Source organism: Gobius niger (genome assembly GCF_951799975.1).
Source record: "Gobius niger genome assembly, chromosome: 24".
In the NCBI taxonomy this organism is placed as follows: domain Eukaryota; kingdom Metazoa; phylum Chordata; class Actinopteri; order Gobiiformes; family Gobiidae; genus Gobius; species Gobius niger.
The window spans coordinates 12,050,805-12,069,277 of record NC_136875.1 but is presented as its reverse complement, the minus strand read 5'-3'; the positions used below and the strand labels follow the sequence as shown (position 1 = coordinate 12,069,277).

General features: G+C 40.5%; 1 protein-coding gene across 1 annotated transcript in view; it reads left to right on the top strand.

Moving 5' to 3' along the window:
• Positions 1–18,473, top strand: part of LOC306982459 (NLR family CARD domain-containing protein 3-like) — a gene marked incomplete at both ends in the record, with an annotated part of 160,469 nt that overhangs the window by 18,644 nt on the left and 123,352 nt on the right. The gene's annotated exons all lie outside the window — the stretch shown is intronic.

Genomic DNA, 18,473 nt, shown 5'->3' with positions numbered 1-18,473 from the left:
TCTCACTGAGGCCAGGCTCGTCCCGCCTCTGCCTTGTGTTTGCATAACTGCTTCATATACTTTATCCAAATGAGCAGAGACCCAAGAACCCGCTCCACTCTGCTGCGTTTACCAAGAACTGCAAATCAATTCAGCGGAAGCCCGGCCCTGGTTTGGTCCAGTTCAGCTTTACCCAAATCCTGTAGGCCAGTGTAACGCCTCCTTTGAAAGCTAAGACCTACAAAACTCATCTAAATAGATCTTTTTCCTCACGTCATCAGATTTTTTCCCCATCATTTTTTGGGGTATTCAACTCAGTTTTGTAACTTTTTTGTAATTTTTTTTCTTCATTTTTTTTTTTTTCATTTTTTTCATTTTTTGGGGGTAATTTTTCCGTCATTTTTTGGTCGTTTTTTGGGTCAATTTTTCATCACATTTTTGTAATTTTTTTGTCTTTTTTTTGGTCATTTTTCCGTCAATTTTTTGTAACTTTTTTGTCATTTTTTGTAAATGTCTTGTCACTTTTTGTCACACTTTTGTCATTTTTGTCATAATTTTTTATTTCATTCTTTGTGTCATTTTTTGTCAAATTTTTATAAAATTTTTCATCAATTTTTGGTCACATTTTTGTACATTTTTTGGGATATTCAAATCATTTTTGTAACTTTTTTGTAATTTTTTGTGATTTTTTTTTCATTTTTTTTGGTCAATTTTTTAATCACATTTTTGTATTTTTTGTCATTTTTCCGTCAATTTTATGTCGTTCTTTGTGTCATTTTTTGTCAATTTTTTTATCAAATTTTTGTCAATTGTTTGTGATATTTTGGCACTTTTTGGTCACATTTTTGTACATTTTTCGTCACTTTTTTTTCCCACTTTCATCATTGTTTTCGTCTCAGTTCTGTTGCTATTGTCACAGCTTTTTTCCAGAAGCTTTTGGATTGGGGTAAAGCCAAATTGGAGAAAATGTGCTCGGTTCAGGTGGGAGTTAAGGGGTTAATGGATGATTCTGCAGATTATTAAGACTTTCTCCCACATAAAGACATGTTTCCATCACTCTGACATCTATGCATTTGCTCAGATTATATTTGTGCTGTTGGTAAAAACTTTACATTTGTTTCAGGAGGATATGGAGCGTGCTGTGTCATTTGAATTTATGGAAATAGCTGGAGTTCTGACTAATTCACTTTTTATTCGGTGTAGCTCGTGATAACAGATAAGGAGGATAAATAAAGGTTTATGGAGAACTGCTATCTGCGGTGTTGATGTCATTTCAGTCAAATCCAGGACATTTACATCGACCGCAGTACACATTATTCAAATACGAGTACTACCCGCTCCAACAGACGCACCACTGAGGGCGATGAAGCGCATGAGGCATCGCGCTGACGCTGAGGTGAAAGTTATACGGCTTTATATTACGACAAGTGAACTTTTACTTCGTAGCTAGCGGGAGCGGCTAATGCATCAGCACAAGAAAGTTACACCGACACAGCGCGCAACTGTGCAGGAGGCTGAGCTCCAAACTACTCTAAGTTTTGTGATGCCTGTAGCTTTCATATGTAACAACAGCCGCGTGAAACATGAGAGCATCTAACCTATAAAGCTAACGGAGCTACATTTACTGTGAGGCTAAATCCTATGGCTACATTTACCGGGAAACACAGGTGCCCGTGGTCCTGTGCGCGCTCTGCGCTCGTTTGATGCGCGGTTGCGGTCAGTGAGGAGAGGGTTGACCTCTCCAGGTGGACCATGTGGTCAGTGAGGAGAGGGCTGACCTCTCCAGGTGGACCGTGTGGTCAGTGAGGAGAGGGTTGACCTCTCCAGGTGGACCATGTGGTCAGTGAGGAGAGGGCTGACCTCTCCAGGTGGACCGTGTGGTCAGTGAGGAGAGGGCTGACCTCTCAGGTGGACCGTGTGGTCAGTGAGGAGAGGGCTGACCTCTCCAGGTGGACCGTGTGGTCAGTGAGGAGAGGGCTGACCTCTCCAGGTGGACCGTGTGGTCAGTGAGGAGAGGGCTGACCTCTCCAGGTGGACCGTGTGGTCAGTGAGAAGAGGGCTGACCTCTCCAGGTGGACCGTGTGGTCAGTGAGGAGAGGACTGACCTCTCCAGGTGGACCGTGTGGTCAGTGAGGAGAGGGCTGACCTCTCCAGGTGTGGTCAGTGAGGAGAGGGCTGACCTCTCCAGGTGTGGTCATTGGGTGGTTCTGACGTGGTCTCTGCTGATCAGAGATGTGAACGTTGGCAAGTTTACTAAACTGAACGTGTCCACTTGACTTGTTGCAACTATTCCATATGCCAAACCATTTGTAAGCTTTTAGTCGCTACTGTAGCCAGAAAACAGATAACATTTTATTTAGTTTGGTATAGGGCGGCATATTCTGCAGTGTAAGTTATATTTCTATAAATAGTCAATACAAGTTTAAAATCTTTATTTAAAAATCGAAAATGTAACAATATTTCATCCTTTTTTAATATAATTAAGAAACACGGTATCTTCTGATGTACAGACCCTGATTTGGCATTCCACATTATGTACAAATCCTTTTCTCTGTCCACTCTGTGGTGAAACTGAAGCCATTAGAACTACAGTTCTAAAACAAAATGAAAGTCTTGTGTTGAATTAATATAGTTGTCCATCATATGCACTACAAAAAAGTGCATTGTTTGAGTCAATTAATGATAGAATCTACGTGTTAAATGCCCGCAAACCGCGCGTTCCGCCGCGGCCCCGTGAATTGTCACCTTTCTCACTATATATGTGTTTGCATGTCTGTGATATGGTGATGGGTTTGAGAAGCCAATAGCTCTCCCATCTTTGTTTGTTTGTCTCATTTGTAAATCTATAGTCCCTCTGTAGAAGAACCTCACAGTGATGGAGCTGGTCAGGGTGCTCTCTATAGTCCCTCTGTAGAAGAACCTCACAGTGATGGAGCTGGTCAGGATGCTCTCTATAGTCCCTCTGTAGAAGAACCTCACAGTGATGGAGCTGGTCAGGATGCTCTCTATAGTCCCTCTGTAGAAGAACCACAGTGATGGAGCTGGTCAGGACGGTCTCTATGGTCCCTCTGTAGAAGAACCACACAGTGGTGGAGCTGGTCAGGACGCTCTCTATAGTCCCTCTGTAGAAGTTGCACATAAGGCTGGTACTTTGGAGCTCAGTCATGGGTCAGCAGAGTGAACAGGAGGGGGCTCAGCACACAGCCTTGGGGAGCCCCCGTGTTCAGTGTGATGGTTCTGGAGGACACGTACAGCCTGTGGTCTCCCAATCAGAAGCCACAGTGACGTGTTGACCCCCAGGTGGAGCAGTTTCATATTTTAATCACAAACTTTAAACTGTTTTAACTATTTGGATTTTTTTCGTCTCAGTTCTGTTGCTATTTTCACAACTTTTTTCCAGAAGCTTTTGGATTGGGGTAAAGCCAAATTGGAGCAAATGTGCTCGGTTCAGGTGGGAGTTAAGGGGTTAATGGATGATTCTGCAGATTATTAAGACTTTCTCCCACATAAAGACATGTTTCCATCACTCTGACATTTATGCAATTGCTCGGATTATATTTGTGCTGTTGGTAATAACTTTACATTTGTTGCAGGAGGATATGGAGCGTGCTGTTTTTTTTTTTTTACTATTCTCCTGCAGCGTCTGACATTTGAGTTTATGGAAATAGCTGGAGTTCTGACTAATTCACTTTTTATTCGGTGTAGCTCGTGATAACAGATAACAGAAGTAAAGTAGGCGTTAAGGAGGATAAATAAAGGTTTATGGAGAACTGCTATCTGCGGTGTTGATGTCATTTCAGTCAAATCCAGGACATTTACATCGACCGCAGTACACATTATTCAAATACGAGTACTACAACTTCCTCTTTGTATCACAGCACAGTACTTTTGCAAAAAATGGCGAAGGCTCGGTCCCCCAAGGTTTGGTGCGTTGATTTGGTGATGGGTTTGAGAAGGTTTAACCCCTTAACCCCCACCTGAACCGAGCACATTTTCTCCAGTTTGGCTTGACCCCAGTCCAAAAGCTTCTGGAAAAAAGCTGTGAAAATAGCAACAAAACTGAGACGAAAAAAATTATGGAAATGTGACAAAAAAGTGAAGAAAAATGTATGAAAAAGTGGCAAAAATGTCACAAGAAATTGACAAAAAACTGACGAAAAAAAGACAAAAAAGTGACAAAAAAATGATGAAAAATTGACGAAAAAAATGGACAAAAAATTGGTGAAAAAATGACAAAAACATGACAAAATGTGACAAAATTTTTTACAAAAATGTGATAAAAAATGACCAAAAAAATGAGTTGAACACCCAACAAAAAATGATGGAAAAAAAATCTGATGACGTGAGGAAAAAGATCCTCTCGGTTCAGGCGGGAGTTAAGAGGTTAAGCCAATAGCTCTCCCATCTTTGTTTGTTTGTCTCATTTGTAAAGCGTCTTTGAGAAAAGCCAATTAGGTAATAGGGTGCTCTCTATAGTCCCTCTGTAGAAGAACCTCACAGTGATGGAGCTGGTCAGGATGCTCTCTATAGTCCCTCTGTAGAAGAACCTCACAGTGATGGAGCTGGTCAGGACGGTCTCTATAGTCCCTCTGTAGAAGAACCACACAGTGATGGAGCTGGTCAGGACGCTCTCTATAGTCCCTCTGTAGAAGTTGCACATAACGGAGGCTGGGACTTTGGAGCTCAGTCATGGGTCAGCAGAGTGAACAGGAGGGGGCTCAGCACACAGCCTTGGGGAGCCCCCGTGTTCAGTGTGATGGTTCTGGAGGACTTGCTGCTGACACGTACAGCCTGTGGTCTCCCAATCAGAAAGTCCAGCAGCCACAGTGACGTGTTGACCCCCAGGTGGAGCAGTTTCATATTTTAATCACAAACTTTAAACTGTTTTTCCCCTTTTGTCATTATTACTATTTTGATTTTAAGTCACATACGAGTATTTCATTTGCCAATTTTTAAACTGACAATAGAAATATTTTAAATTGTGTCTATTTGTGTGAAAATTGTAGTTTTAGTTTATAACATAACAGAGTGAAGAGATGAGGTTTTACAACTTTTTTATTGACAAAAAGAAGAAATAAAATATTGTCAAACATGCAGATTTAAAGAGTCTAAACACTGAGATTCAACACATTGAAACATCTCTGATAAAACCACTTTAACTTATTTACAATCATTCATGAAGCAAAAAGTCTTTACAATTAAAGTCAAAAGATTTTCTGTGACGTCAATTTCAAGAAAACAAAAAGTGATTTAAAAAGTAAATCATGTTCAAACTAAATACAGAACAATCTCAGAAGTGTTTCATATTTAAACAAACAAGAAACTTCAGAAATAAATCAGTGAAAATGTGTGTGCAATAATGTGAAAGACCAACAATTATATTCCATACATTTAAAAGCTAAAGCTAAAGATAAAACTACTTCAACATATTTACAGTCATTTGTAAATCAACAAATCTTTATATGAACAAAAACAACACATTTTAAAGATTGTTTAAATGTTGTTTTGAAAAACAGGTTGAAAAAAGTCAAAAGGTTTTCTGTGTTAAGCCAATGAAAACAAATCTAATCACTTGTATTTGTAAAAATGTATTTAATTAATTTAATTAAAATAGATCAATGAACTATGTACAAATTAAACTAGGAACTATCTTAAAGGTTTGCATCGAGTAATGTTCACCTATTTCATATTCAAACGATCAGTGAAAATGTTGGATGGTGAAATGTGTTCAAGCTCTGTGAGTGTTCATGTGTGTTTTCAGATTATATTTAAGGCAAATGTTTCTGTCCTGTGTGTGTTTTATTATGTTGTTTGAGGTGAGAGAGCTGAGTAAACGTCTTCTTGCAGGCGGGACAGCTGTAGGGTTTCTCCCCTGTGTGTGTTCTTCTATATATATTTAGACTACCCTTTTGGGTGAATGTTTTGTCACAGGTTGAACACTTGTAAGGGCTCTCTCCCGTGTGCACTCTAATGTGTAAAACGGTTTATTTACAATTTGAAAAATAAAAATTTAATTGAAAACAGGTTAAAACTATTGTTAGAAACATGTCGATTTGTCAAGAATTTAAAAACACCGAACAATTGGCTTCAATCAATGCAAACATTTCTGATTATAACTTCTTCAACATATATACAGTATTTCATCAAACAATTAACTCTTTTTCCAAACGAAATTAACACATTTAAATGTTTTAAAGCTATTTCCAAGAATCAGTCTTTACTCAGAGATTTGTGAAGTCAATTCAAACTAAATAAATCACATGTGGAATAAAATGTTTTCATAAGACGAAAAAGAAGTGTCTGCAGAAAATTACACACAGTAAATTAAGACCAATCTAAAAACTTTGTATAAAGAGAAATTTAAATGGATTTCTTCAGAAAAACAGAAACATGTTCGGATGTTGAAATGTTCTTTAAACTCTGTGAGTTTTCATGTGTGTTTTCAGATGACTTCTCTGGGTGAATGATTTTTGACAAACTGGGCAGCTGTAAGGCCTCTCTCCAGTGTGTGTTCTTCTATGATCATCTAAAGTAGACTTTCGGGCAAATGTTTTATTACAGATTGAACAGCCGTGTGGTTTCTCCCCTGTGTGTGTTCGTTCATGTCTCTTGAGGTCAGTGAGGTGTGTAAACTTTTTCTCACAGACCTGACAGCTGTAAGGCCTCTCCCCTGTGTGTGTTCTTCTATGTGAAATTAAAGTACCAACTTGTTTAAATGTTTTCTGACATGTTGAACACTTGTGAGGCCTCTCCCCTGTGTGCACTCTAATGTGTCTCGTTAAATCATATTTTTGACTAAATTTCTTGTCACAAACATGACAGAGGTGCTTCTTCTTCTCTTCTCCTCCGTCGGCTCCAGACATCTCTCCGTTGTCGACCGTCGCGCTCGTCTCTGGGTCAGACTTGTTTTGGGCGGAGACTTTGCTGCTTCTGTCTCTGCTCTGGACCTGGTTGTGGTGATCTCCATCAGCCTCTGTCTCCATCTGTGCGTCTGAGCGGCTGAATGGAGGTTCTTCATCATCGTCGTCAGTGTCAGACGAGTGCTCAGTGTGTCCCTCCGTCTCTGAGCGGAAATGTGGCTCTGAGCTGATGTTCCCGCGCTCAGTTTGTCTCTGTGGAAGCGGGGAGGGCTCTTCTCTCTTCACGCTCACAGCACTGGACTCTGGGAAACACCTGAAACATGATTTAAATATGAATAAAGTGAACAATAATGTGACTGAGACGTGTTTGAAAGTGTGTGAGCCTACACTGGCAGCTGCTCTTCCTCCTGTGTGACGCTCTGCTCTTCTGGCTCCTCTTTGATCCTTGAGGTCTCGGTGATTTCCCGTTTCAAACTCTGACCAGCGTCCACTCTGACCAGTAGGACTCTCGGGCTCAGTATCTGGTCCAGGAGCCGCTGTTTCCTCCGGTTCTCGTCTTGGGAGCGACGCAGTTCCTCCTCACACTCCGCCGTCGTCCTTTCAAACAGCGCACGTGTCTCTCCAGCCGCCGCAGCCAGACGCTCGTTCACAAAAGCTCTGAACGTTTGGCCTTCACACATTTTTACAAACAGCCCTAAACAGAGACCACAGAGGAAACATGGTATCAGCGGGATAATGCCCAATGAAATGTCCATTATCAGAAATAACTGGACTTTGTGTCGGATGGTTCACGCCTCCACGTCGTCCAGTTGTGTCTGAAAAATGTGAGGTCGCAGGATAAATGGAGCTAAACGAAACATGATCTCCGTCAAAGCTAAAAATATTCCGTGAATGACGGAGAATTTTCAGTTAATGTGACCTCTGCCTTCATCATAAAGTAGTGCAGTAATGTAACTAGCTACTTAACTAGAGACTAGCTAACGAGCTACTTTTAACCTCTTACCACCCGCCAAAACCAAATCCATTCTCTCCTCTTTGCCATTGTCGCCACTTTTTATTTCCCTTATGTGTTTTGTCACTTTTTTATGAGTTTTTTGCTGCTCTTCGGTCACTTTTTTTGCTGGATTGTTGTTTTTTTTCTGCTGGATTTTTGTCACTTTTTTGCTGGATTTTTGTCACTTTTTTTGCTGGATTTTTGTCATTTTTTCCTGGATTTTTGTCATTTTTTTGCTGGATTTTTGTCACTTTTTTGCTGGATTTTTGTCTTTTTTTTGCTGGATTTTTGTCATTTTTTTTGCTGGATTTTAGTCACTTTTTTGTTGAGTTTTTGTCTTTTTTGTCGCTTCTTTTTGTCACTTTTTAGCTTTTTTTGTTGCGTTTACATCCTCATTTTCTTCTCGTTTTTTTGCCTCTGTTTTGAAGAAGCTTTTAGATTTGGAGAATTTGGAGAAAACATGTTCAGGTGGGAGTTAAGAGGTTAAAAGTAACGTTTCCCCACTGTGCAGCACATTGGTTGAAATGATGAAGTCTTAGTTAGAATCTCTCAGGAGCTAAAGGCTAGCTCTCCTGCTCTCCTGTCGAGCTAACTGCTAACTAGCCTTTAGCTCCTGAGAGATTTTAACTAAGACTTCATCACGATTTAGGCCAACGAAATAAACAGAAATACTATGAAAAACATGTAAAACCTCCTTATGAAACATTACTGACACAAACTGAACACATTGACTCACCTGTTCCGTGTCTAAAATGATTAAATCCCAGGCGTTAGCTTCACACAGCAGCAGCAGACTGTGGGAAAGAGCAGAGTGTGGTGTTGCCGCGGTAACGCACGTAGCTGTTTCTCTACAGCCAAAAGTGTGAAATAAAACCTCTACAAACAGAAATAAAAAGGAGAAATGACGTTCAGTCCTAACGTGTGAGGACAGTGAACAAGTCGGCTGCTCCGGGAATCTTTTCAGAGACACTTTAGCCACGTTCACTGTGTTTGTCCTGTAGCCGTTAGCATTTAGCCAGCTAGCATCGCAAGTTATGAAAGACCCAGATGTTTTCAGCTGTTGTCAACACATCGGCCACATTTAGGTGACGTCAGAGCCTGGTTAGAAATCATTACTAAACATACAAAGCTTTTCAGACTTAACTTTAGTTAAGCATTAGCATAAAACAGTAGCATCTGAGCTAAAGGCAAAGTCGTTTTGCATTTTGTGAAGTTGGATCCAGTGAACAATAAACCTATTTTCTTCCGTTTATGATGAAGAAACCACTGAAATGATAAATGAAATGGACATGTCGTATCTTTCTATGCTTTTATATCGGGGAGAGTTGCATTTGTCCCTTTAAATATGGAATTGTCCTGTATTTGGCTTTAAAACTGCACATGTCGTATTGAATCAACATGAGACTCAATTTGGTCTTTTGTTTTTTCCACAGAGCTGAGCCCGGTTCTGCAGAAGTTGCGACCTCTGTAAATAAACACAGACTGTGGACATTGTTCAGCTTTAAAACAGAACTATTTAACGTGTTTACCTTAATAAATCCTCTCCGTAGTCCCTGTGGGGGTAATACAAGTGTTTATGGGATGATTGGAGGGTCTTTCATCTCCCCCTGGTGTCTCTGGCCAGAAAACCATGTTTGCAACTTTGCTGCCACCGGACCAGAGCCACCAATACACACTAATGGAATCACGAAGAAAAAGCTAACATGCTAACGGGCAAAGCTAACTGCGGGCTAGCGTCACTTTAAACAGTATTTACAGCCAAGTTTGAGTGAAAAAAAAAATGTTGTTGTATAATTGGATGTACAACATAATACCTGCAGTTGCGCTTATGACCTCTAAGGGCAAGAGTTACTTAGTTCTGCTTTAAATGTGCTTCAGCCCACAATGTTTAATACACTTTTAATATTTAAGATGATCTACTATTTCCATGACATTTACGTTGCTGTTTAGCATTTTACTAAAAACATAAACAATTGCTTAATAACGTCTTTTCCTGCCACAGTTTTCATCATATTAAATAAATGTGGAGCACGAACCAGTGACGTCCAAATAAAACCAATTCCACTGTTACGAATAATGAAAGATTGTCACTGTTTTCTTCTCCATAAATGATCAAATATGAAGTAACATCTTTCGTGTTAATGCTAACACTAGCTAGCGCCAGCTATGACTGCCGTTTTTTTTTTTTTTTTTCATTTCTACAGAACAATCTGCTGTTGGATAATATTCATATGGACCAGATTTAGAAAAAAGTGATGCTTTACTTCGGCTACAATTGGAGGGTCTGGAGGGCCCTTGGTCTTTTGATGAAAATGGTCCCTCCACTTAACAGACTTGCCTGTTCCTGCTTTATAAACGGGGCGGACTGGCCATATGTCCATTCTGGAAGAGGCCTCTGGCTCTAGGGCCACCGGCCTGGCCTCTCACTTTACCCTGCCCTTATCCCGGGCGAAACCGAGCTTTACCCAAATCTAAAAGCATAAAAGAAAAGCATCCAAAAACAAAAATGTGCTGGAAAAGCGACAGAAACACAACAAAATGTGACGGAAAAATGACGACAAAGCAATGAAAAAACAACAAAAACATGACAAAAAACCAACGAAAAACAAGAGACAAAAACACAACGAAAACACAATGAAAAAGTGACGAAAACACACCAAAAAGCCACAAAAAAGTAATGAAAAAGCAGCAAAAAGCAACTAAAACATGACAAAAATGCAGCGACAACGTGACAAAAAGTTACTGTCACTTTTCTAGATTTTAGCTTTCAAATGAGGCGTTACAGTCAAGAAGCCTTTAGATTTGGGTAAAGCCGAACTGGAGAAAATGCTCTCGGTTAAGGCTCGGGTAAGAGGTGAACATGTGTCTTTGTGGAAGTGTCGCATTTACACTAATTTGGACCAGGCTGGTTAGAGTCCAGGGCTGTTTTTCAGTCCCAGTCCGACCCCGTTTATAAACACATTATTGTGACTGCGAGTGCACAAAGTGAGCGTTCCGAAAACGCAAAGGCGAGATCAAAATGCTTTTTTAAATTTAAATTTGGGAAAAATCAACCTCTTGACCCCTGGCTAAACGGAGCAGATTTTCTCCAGCTTGGCATTACCCAAATAAAAACTTGAAAAAAAAGCATCAAAATAGCGACAAAAACGAGATGAAAAAGCGACAAAAATGTGACAAACACGACATGAAAATGAACCGACAAAAACATGACGACAAAAGCCACCAAAACGAGGATGAAAGTGGAGAAAAAAGTGACCACAACAAAGCGAGGATAAAACTCCATTTAGAGATGTTTTGCTTAGCTTTCAAACGAGGCACAGGCTGTAAGAAACCTTTAGATTTGGGTAAAGCCGAACTGGAGAGAATGTGCTCGGTTAAGGCGGATGTGAAGAGGTTAAGAGAGAATAAAGAGAGCAGGTTATAAGCAGGAAAAGCTAGTCATAATAAGTCGCTGCCCCCTTGTGGCCTTTTTATTTCAACACAACTGGTCAATATTCGGGTCAAATATTCCGAGCAGGGCCGTCGACAGACTTTCTGGGGCCGTGGGCAAGAAGGTTTCACGTTGGGCCCCCTTTTCATAAACTCTACTAGGCCTCGGTACATTTTCATGAGCTGATTTTATTCACGAAATTAAATCTGTTAAAGTCATTAATGAATGTGCGTCAAGTGTCTGGTCTTTCTTGATCGAAGCAGAGAATTCCAAGGGGCAAAAAGTCAGTTAAAGCACATTATTTTATCGCCGCCTCAGTTAATGCGACTTGTCATTGGAATCAAGCAACAGTTTTGTAATATTTGCAGTCGATCATAGTTTGTTTTAAGCCATACTTTGCATATAATTTGGTCAAAAACACTATTTTCCCCCCTCGTTGTATCGAGATGATTGAAAGCCGCCCACCAGACCTGCCGTAGTTTTCTCATCTTGGTCGTGAAGGCGGAGTTTGTTGGTCGTTGCACCGTTCTTTTTTTACGTTTCGAATCAGGGCTGTGTGTGTGTGCGAGTGCGACGAAGAGATGTATTTATATTTTGAAGAATGTCATGTTTTTAAATGAATAAATGTGGAATACGCAAGTTTTATTGAGTTTTTGGTCTTTTTTTTTGTTTTTTTTTGCACGGGTTTTGGGGTAACGGATCGCATTGATTTAGTTTGTTGGAGGCTCTGCTTAAATAAGTCTCTACAGCCCGGTTCTGCAGAAGCTCTGGATGCCAGTGATGGGTTGGAAGGCTCATAGGCGCCATCTGGTGGTGTAAAAGCATTGCAGCAGTGAGCCTGAAGAAAGCGAACTCGGCTCATTTATTCTGTTCAGAAATATGAACCAGGATTGTGCTGTTTAAAGGGCCTATATCATTCATAATCGACTTTTTGGAGCTTTTAGCCATGTTGATATGCTATTTCCTGATCAAAAATACAATTACTTAAAAAAAAAAAAAAAAGGAAGCGCTTCCAGGCCAGGGCTGAAAACAAACGCAGCCCTGAGCGTCTGAACAGATGTCATGTTTGCACTGAAGGCTGTGAAGAAGGAGCTCTTTCTAACCTACTCTGGACACGCCTGTTCTTTATTCTTACCTAACGATAATGTCACTGAGAAAAGCGCGTTTGGCTACGGGAGGTGCAGGACTTTTTTCAACCTTCCTAAAGAAGAGGCCACTCACTCTGTGACTGTCTCTGATGGATGTTTGGTGAATCTTCTCAAAGTGGATTAACTTTTATATCCAACGCGAGTCCCCAATGTGATGGAGAGGCCAGGACAGAGCGGTGGTGAGTCAAAACGCGTGTTAGCTTGTGTGTTAGCTTGTGTGTTAGCGTGCTAGCTTGTGATGTGAGCCATAATGAAGCTGTGTTGCAGATGTCAACTCTTTATAACTGCATTGTGAAGTAACTTCACTTATTGCTGTGATATTTATATTTATTTTACTGCTAATAATGCATGGGCAGATCCGCTCGGAGAGAGGGGGCGGGGTTAACTGAATCGAAGTGTCTTGTCTTCTGGGTTTGCAAAATACCCCCAGAAAATACTTAGATTTCTCACAAAAAATAGTGCTCCATTGTGGTGGAGGTACAATATATCATATAAATGCCTATACTTTACTTTGGGATGGCTAAAATAGCAGGATACAGATCCCTTAACAGCTGAGAGAGAGAATTTAGAAAGAGGAAAACTGCTCTGGATAATGAGAATAGAAACAAACAAATGATAATTAATGAAAGAAGAATCAGTGATACAACCTTCTAAAATGAGCGAATATCAAGTCAAACGACTAAACCATCATAGCCCATCATCTGACTCGAACTCACGACCATCTGATCATTAACCGGACGCTCTCCTCACAGAGCTACGTGAACTGCATGATGACGAGTACTAACTTATATCTATGTTTTTGCGGAGCACTTCAGTGTGGACGTGACAGAGAGGAAATTAGACGGCTCTTGTGCTTCACACGTTTTCTATTGAACCATTTTTTTATCAGGGCAGATTTGCCGAGTGGCCCTTTACCCAAGTAACTGAACTTCAGTCATGAAAAACTATGAAAACTACATCACAGGAATATTTCCATAACATAACAGACGCAGAGATGAGGATTTTGAAGTTTTATTGACAAATTGATAAATAAGAATCAAAATGTCAAACAGGCTAAAACTGATTTGTCAAGAATTTAAAAACACCGAACAATTGGCTTCAATCAATGCAAACATTTCTGATTAACTCGTCAAACATATATACAGTATTTCATCAAACAATTAAATCCAAAATTAACACATTTAAATGTTTTAAAGCAATTTCCAGAATCAGTCTTTTCTCAGAGATTTGTGAAGTCAATTCAAACTAAATAAATCACATGTGGAATAAATTGTTTTCATAAGAAAAAGAAGTGTCTGCAGAAAATTACATACAGTAAATTAAGAACAATCTTAAAACTTTGTATTAAGAGAAATTTAAATTGATTTCTTCAGAAAAACAGAAACATGTTGGATGTTGAAATGTGCTTTAAACACTGTGTGTTTTCATGTGTCTTTTCAGATCACTTCTCAGAGTGAATGATTTCTGACAAACTGCGCAGCTGTAAGGCCTCTCTCCAGTGTGTGTTCTTCTATGTCTATCTAAAGTGAACTTTCGGGCAAATGTTTTATTACAGATTGAACAGTCGTGTGGTTTCTCTCCAGTGTGTGTTTGTTCATGTGTCTTGAGGTTAGTGGGGTGTGTAAACTTTTTCTCACAGACCTGACAGCTGTAAGGCCTCTCTCCTGTGTGTGTTCTTCTATGAGCATCTAAAGTAGACTTGTGGGCAAAAGTTTTCTGACATGTTGAACACTTGTGAGGCCTCTCTCCTGTGTGCACTCTAATGTGTCTTATTAAAACATATTTTCGACCAAATTTCTTGTCACAAACATGACAGCGGTGCTTCCTCTTCTCTTCTCCTCCGTCAGCTCCAGACGTCTCTCCGTTGTCGACCGTCGCGCTCGTCTCTGGGTCAGACTTGTTTTGGGCGGAGACTTTGGTGCTTCTGTCTCTGCTCTGGACCTGGTTGTGGTGATCTCCATCAGCCTCTGTCTCCATCTGTGCGTCTGAGCGGCTGAATGGAGGTTCTTCATCATCGTCGTCAGTGTCAGACGAGTGCTCAGTGTGTCCCTCCGTCTCTGAGCGGAAATGTGGCTCTGAGCTGATGTTCCCGCGCTCAGTTTGTCTCTGTGGAAGCGGGGAGGGCTCTTCTCTCTTCACGCTCACAGCACTGGACTCTGAGAAACACCTGAAACATGATTTAAATATGAATAACGTGAACAATAATGTGACTGAGACGTGTTTGAAAGTGTGTGAGCCTACACTGGCAGCTGCTCTTCCTCCCGTGTGACGCTCTGCTCTTCTGGCTCCTCTTTGATCCGTGAGGTCTCCGTGATTTCCCGTTTCAAACTCTGACCAGCGTCCACTCTGACCAGTACGACTCTCGGGCTCAGTATCTGCTCCAGGAGCCGCTTTTTCCTCCGGTTCTCGTCTTGGGAGCGACGCAGTTCCTCCTCACACTCCGCCGTCGTCCTTTCAAACAGCGCACGTGTCTCTCCAGCCGCCGCAGCCAGACGCTCGTTCACAAACGCTCTGAACGTTTGGCCTTCACACATTTTTACAAACAGCCCTAAACAGAGACCACAGAGGAAACATGGTATCAGCGGGATAATGCCCAATGAAATGTCCATTATCAGAAATAACTGGACTTTGTGTCGGATGGTTCACGCCTCCACGTCGTCCAGTTATTTCTGAAAAATGTGAGGTCGCAGGATAAATGGAGCTAAACTAAACATGATCTCCGTCAAAGCTAAAAATATTCCGTGAATGACGGAGAATTTTCAGTTAATGTGAGCTCTGCCTTCATCATAAAGTAGTGCAGTAATGTAACTAGCTACTTAACTAGAGACTAGCTAACAAGTTACTTTAAACCTCTTACCACCCGCCAAAACCAAATCCATTCTCTCCTCTTTGCCATAGTCGCCACTTTTTATTTCCCTTTTGTGTTTTTGTCACTTTTTTGTCACTTTTCTGCTGGATTTTTGTCATTTTTTTGCTGGATTTTTGTCATTTTTCTGCTGGATTTTTGTCTTTTTTCTGCTGGATTTTTGTGTTTTTTCTGCTGGATTTTTGTCATTTTTTTGCTGGATTTTTGTCTTTTTTGCTGGATTTTTGTCATTTTTTGCTGGATTTCTGTCACTTATTTGTTCAGTTTTTGTCATTTTTGTCGCTTCTTTTTGTCACTTTTTCGCTTTTTTTGTTGCGTTTACATCCTCATTTTCTTCTCGTTTTTTGCCTGTGTTTTGAAGAAGCTTTTAGATTTGGAGAATTTGGAGAAAACATGTTCAGGTGGGAGTTAAGAGGTTAAAAGTAACGTTTCCCCACTGTGCAGCACATTGGTTGAAATGATGAAGTCTTAGTTAGAATCTCTCAGGAGCTAAAGGCTAGCTCTCCTGCTCTCCTGTCGAGCTAACTGACGATTAGCCTTTAGCTCCCGAGAGATTTTAACTTCAACTTCATCACGATTTAGGCCAACGAAATAAACAGAAATACTATGAAAAACATGTTAAACATCCTTATGAAACATCACTAACACAAACTGAACACATTGACTCACTTGTTCCGTGTCTAAAATGATTAAATCCCAGGCGTTAGCTTCACACAGCAGCAGCAGACTGTGGGAGAGAGCAGAGTGTGGTGTTGCCGCGGTAACGCACTTAACTGTTTCTCTACAGCCAAAAGTGTGAAATAAAACCTCTACAAACAGAAATAAAAAGGAGAAACGACGTTCAGTCCTAACGTGTGAGGACAGTGAACAAGTCGGCTGCTCCGGGAATCTTTCCAGAGACACTTTAGCCCGTTCACTGTGTTTGCCCTATAGCCGTTAGCATTTAGCCAGCTAGCATCGCAAGTTGTGAAAGATCCAGATGTTTTCAGCTGTTGTCAACACATCGACCACATTTAGGTGACGTCAGAGCCTGGTTAGAAATCATTACTAAACATATAAAGCTTTTCAGATTTAACTTTGGTTAAGCATTAGCATAAAACAGTAGCATCGGAGCTAAAGGCTAAGTCGTATTGCATTCTGTGAAGTTGGATCCAGTGAACAATAAACATAAATTATTCTGTTTATGATGGAGAAACCACTGAAATGATAAATGAAATGGACATGTCGTACCTTTCTATGCTTTTATATGGGGGAGAGTTGCATCTGTCCCTTTAAATATGGAATTGTCCTGTATTTGGCTTTAAAACTGCACATGTCGTATTGAATCAACATGAGACTCAATTTGTTCCTTTGTTTTTCCCACAGAGCTGAGCCCGGTTCTGCAGAAGTTGTTGACAGTGTCCAGAGTGAAGCGACCTCTGTAAATAAACACAGACTGTGGACATTGTTCAGCTTTAAAGCAGAACTATTTAACGTGTTTACCTTAATAAATCCTTTCCGTAGTCCCTGTGGGGGTAATACAAGTGTTTATGGGATGATTGGAGGGTCTTTCATCTCCCCCTGGTGTCTCTGGCCAGAAAACCATGTTTGCAACTTTGCTGCCACCGGACCAGAGCCACCAATACACACTAATAGAATCACGAAGAAGAAGCTAACATGCTAACGGGCAAAGCTAACTGCGGGCTAGCGTCACTTAAACAGTATTTACAGCCAAGTTTGAGTGAGAAAAAAAAATCATTGTATAATTGGATGTACAATATCCCTCTGTCCCTTTGCCTTTTCTGTCAGCGTAGTATTTACTCTCCAAGACAATTAATACTTGCTACGACACCTGCAGTTGCGCTTATGACCTCTAGGGGCAAGAGTTACTTAGTTCTGCTTTAAATGTGCTTCAGCCCCCAATGTTTAATACACTTTTAATATTTATGATTATCTACTATTTCTATGATATTTACGTTGCTGTTTAGCATTTTACTAAAAGCATAAACAATTGCTTAAAGGTCCTATATCATGCAAAATCGACTGTTGTCGATGTTGTTATGCTATTTCCTTATCAAAAACACCCCCAGAGTGGTTTGTGGCTTCATTCACGCAGCTCTCAGTAATCCTCCTGAATCCTGCTCTCTGAGGCTCCGCCCTCTCCTGGTGAACGGCTGAGTGTTCAGTTGTGTCGTAACAGCGGAACGGAAGTGCTCGACGTCTGTAAAGTAATGTCTTACACCGTGATTTTAATTTGTAAAACAGCTTTTTAATTATTTCTGTTGTAAGAGAGAAACAAAGAGAAAAAAAAAAGTGAAGGGGAAAAAAAATAAAAAGGATGTGCCCGAGGTGCTTCCAGGTCAGCTGAGGCCAAAACAAACACACCCCTGAGCGTCTGAACAGATCAGTCATGTTTGCGCTGCAGCTGAAGATGGAGCTCGTTATAACTGGACACACCTGTTCTTTATTCTCACATAACAATCATGTCACGGACGGAGAAAAAGAAGCGCGTTTGGCTACGAGGACGAGGACTTTATTCAACCTTTTTCAAGCAGAGACCACTCCCGTCAGAAGTTGTTTTTTTCTCCGGGATTCAGCGACTTTCACCAAAATATTGTTTTTCTGTGACTGTCACTGATGGATGTTTGGTGAACCTTCACCAGAATCAAAGTGGATTAACTTTTATAACCAACGCGAGTCCCATAATATAAACAGCGATGGAGCAGAGCGGTGAGTCAATCCAAGCGCGTATTAGCATGTGTGTTAGCATATTAGCATGTGTGTTAGCCATTTATGAAGCTGTGTTGCAGATGTCAACTCCGTATAACTGCATCGTGAAGTAACTTCACTTAATGTTGTTTATTTATATTACGGTAAAGTTGTATGTGCGGAGAGAGGGGGCGGAGTTAACTGAATCGAAGCGTTGTGTCTTCCGGGGTCGAAAAATACCTCCAGAAAACACTTATATTTATCACAAAAATGAGTGCTCCATAATGGTAGAGGTACATTATATCATATAAATGCCTATACTTAACTTTGGAATGGCTAAAATAGCATGATATAGATCCTTTAAAACTCGTAATTTCGAGATTTAAACTCGTAGTACGAGTTTAAATCTCGAAATTTCGACTTCCTGTTCGGCTTTTATTTTTTTAACATGGCGGAAACGGGCTTCCATACATTTTTGTCATTTTTTTGTCATTTTTTTGTCACATTT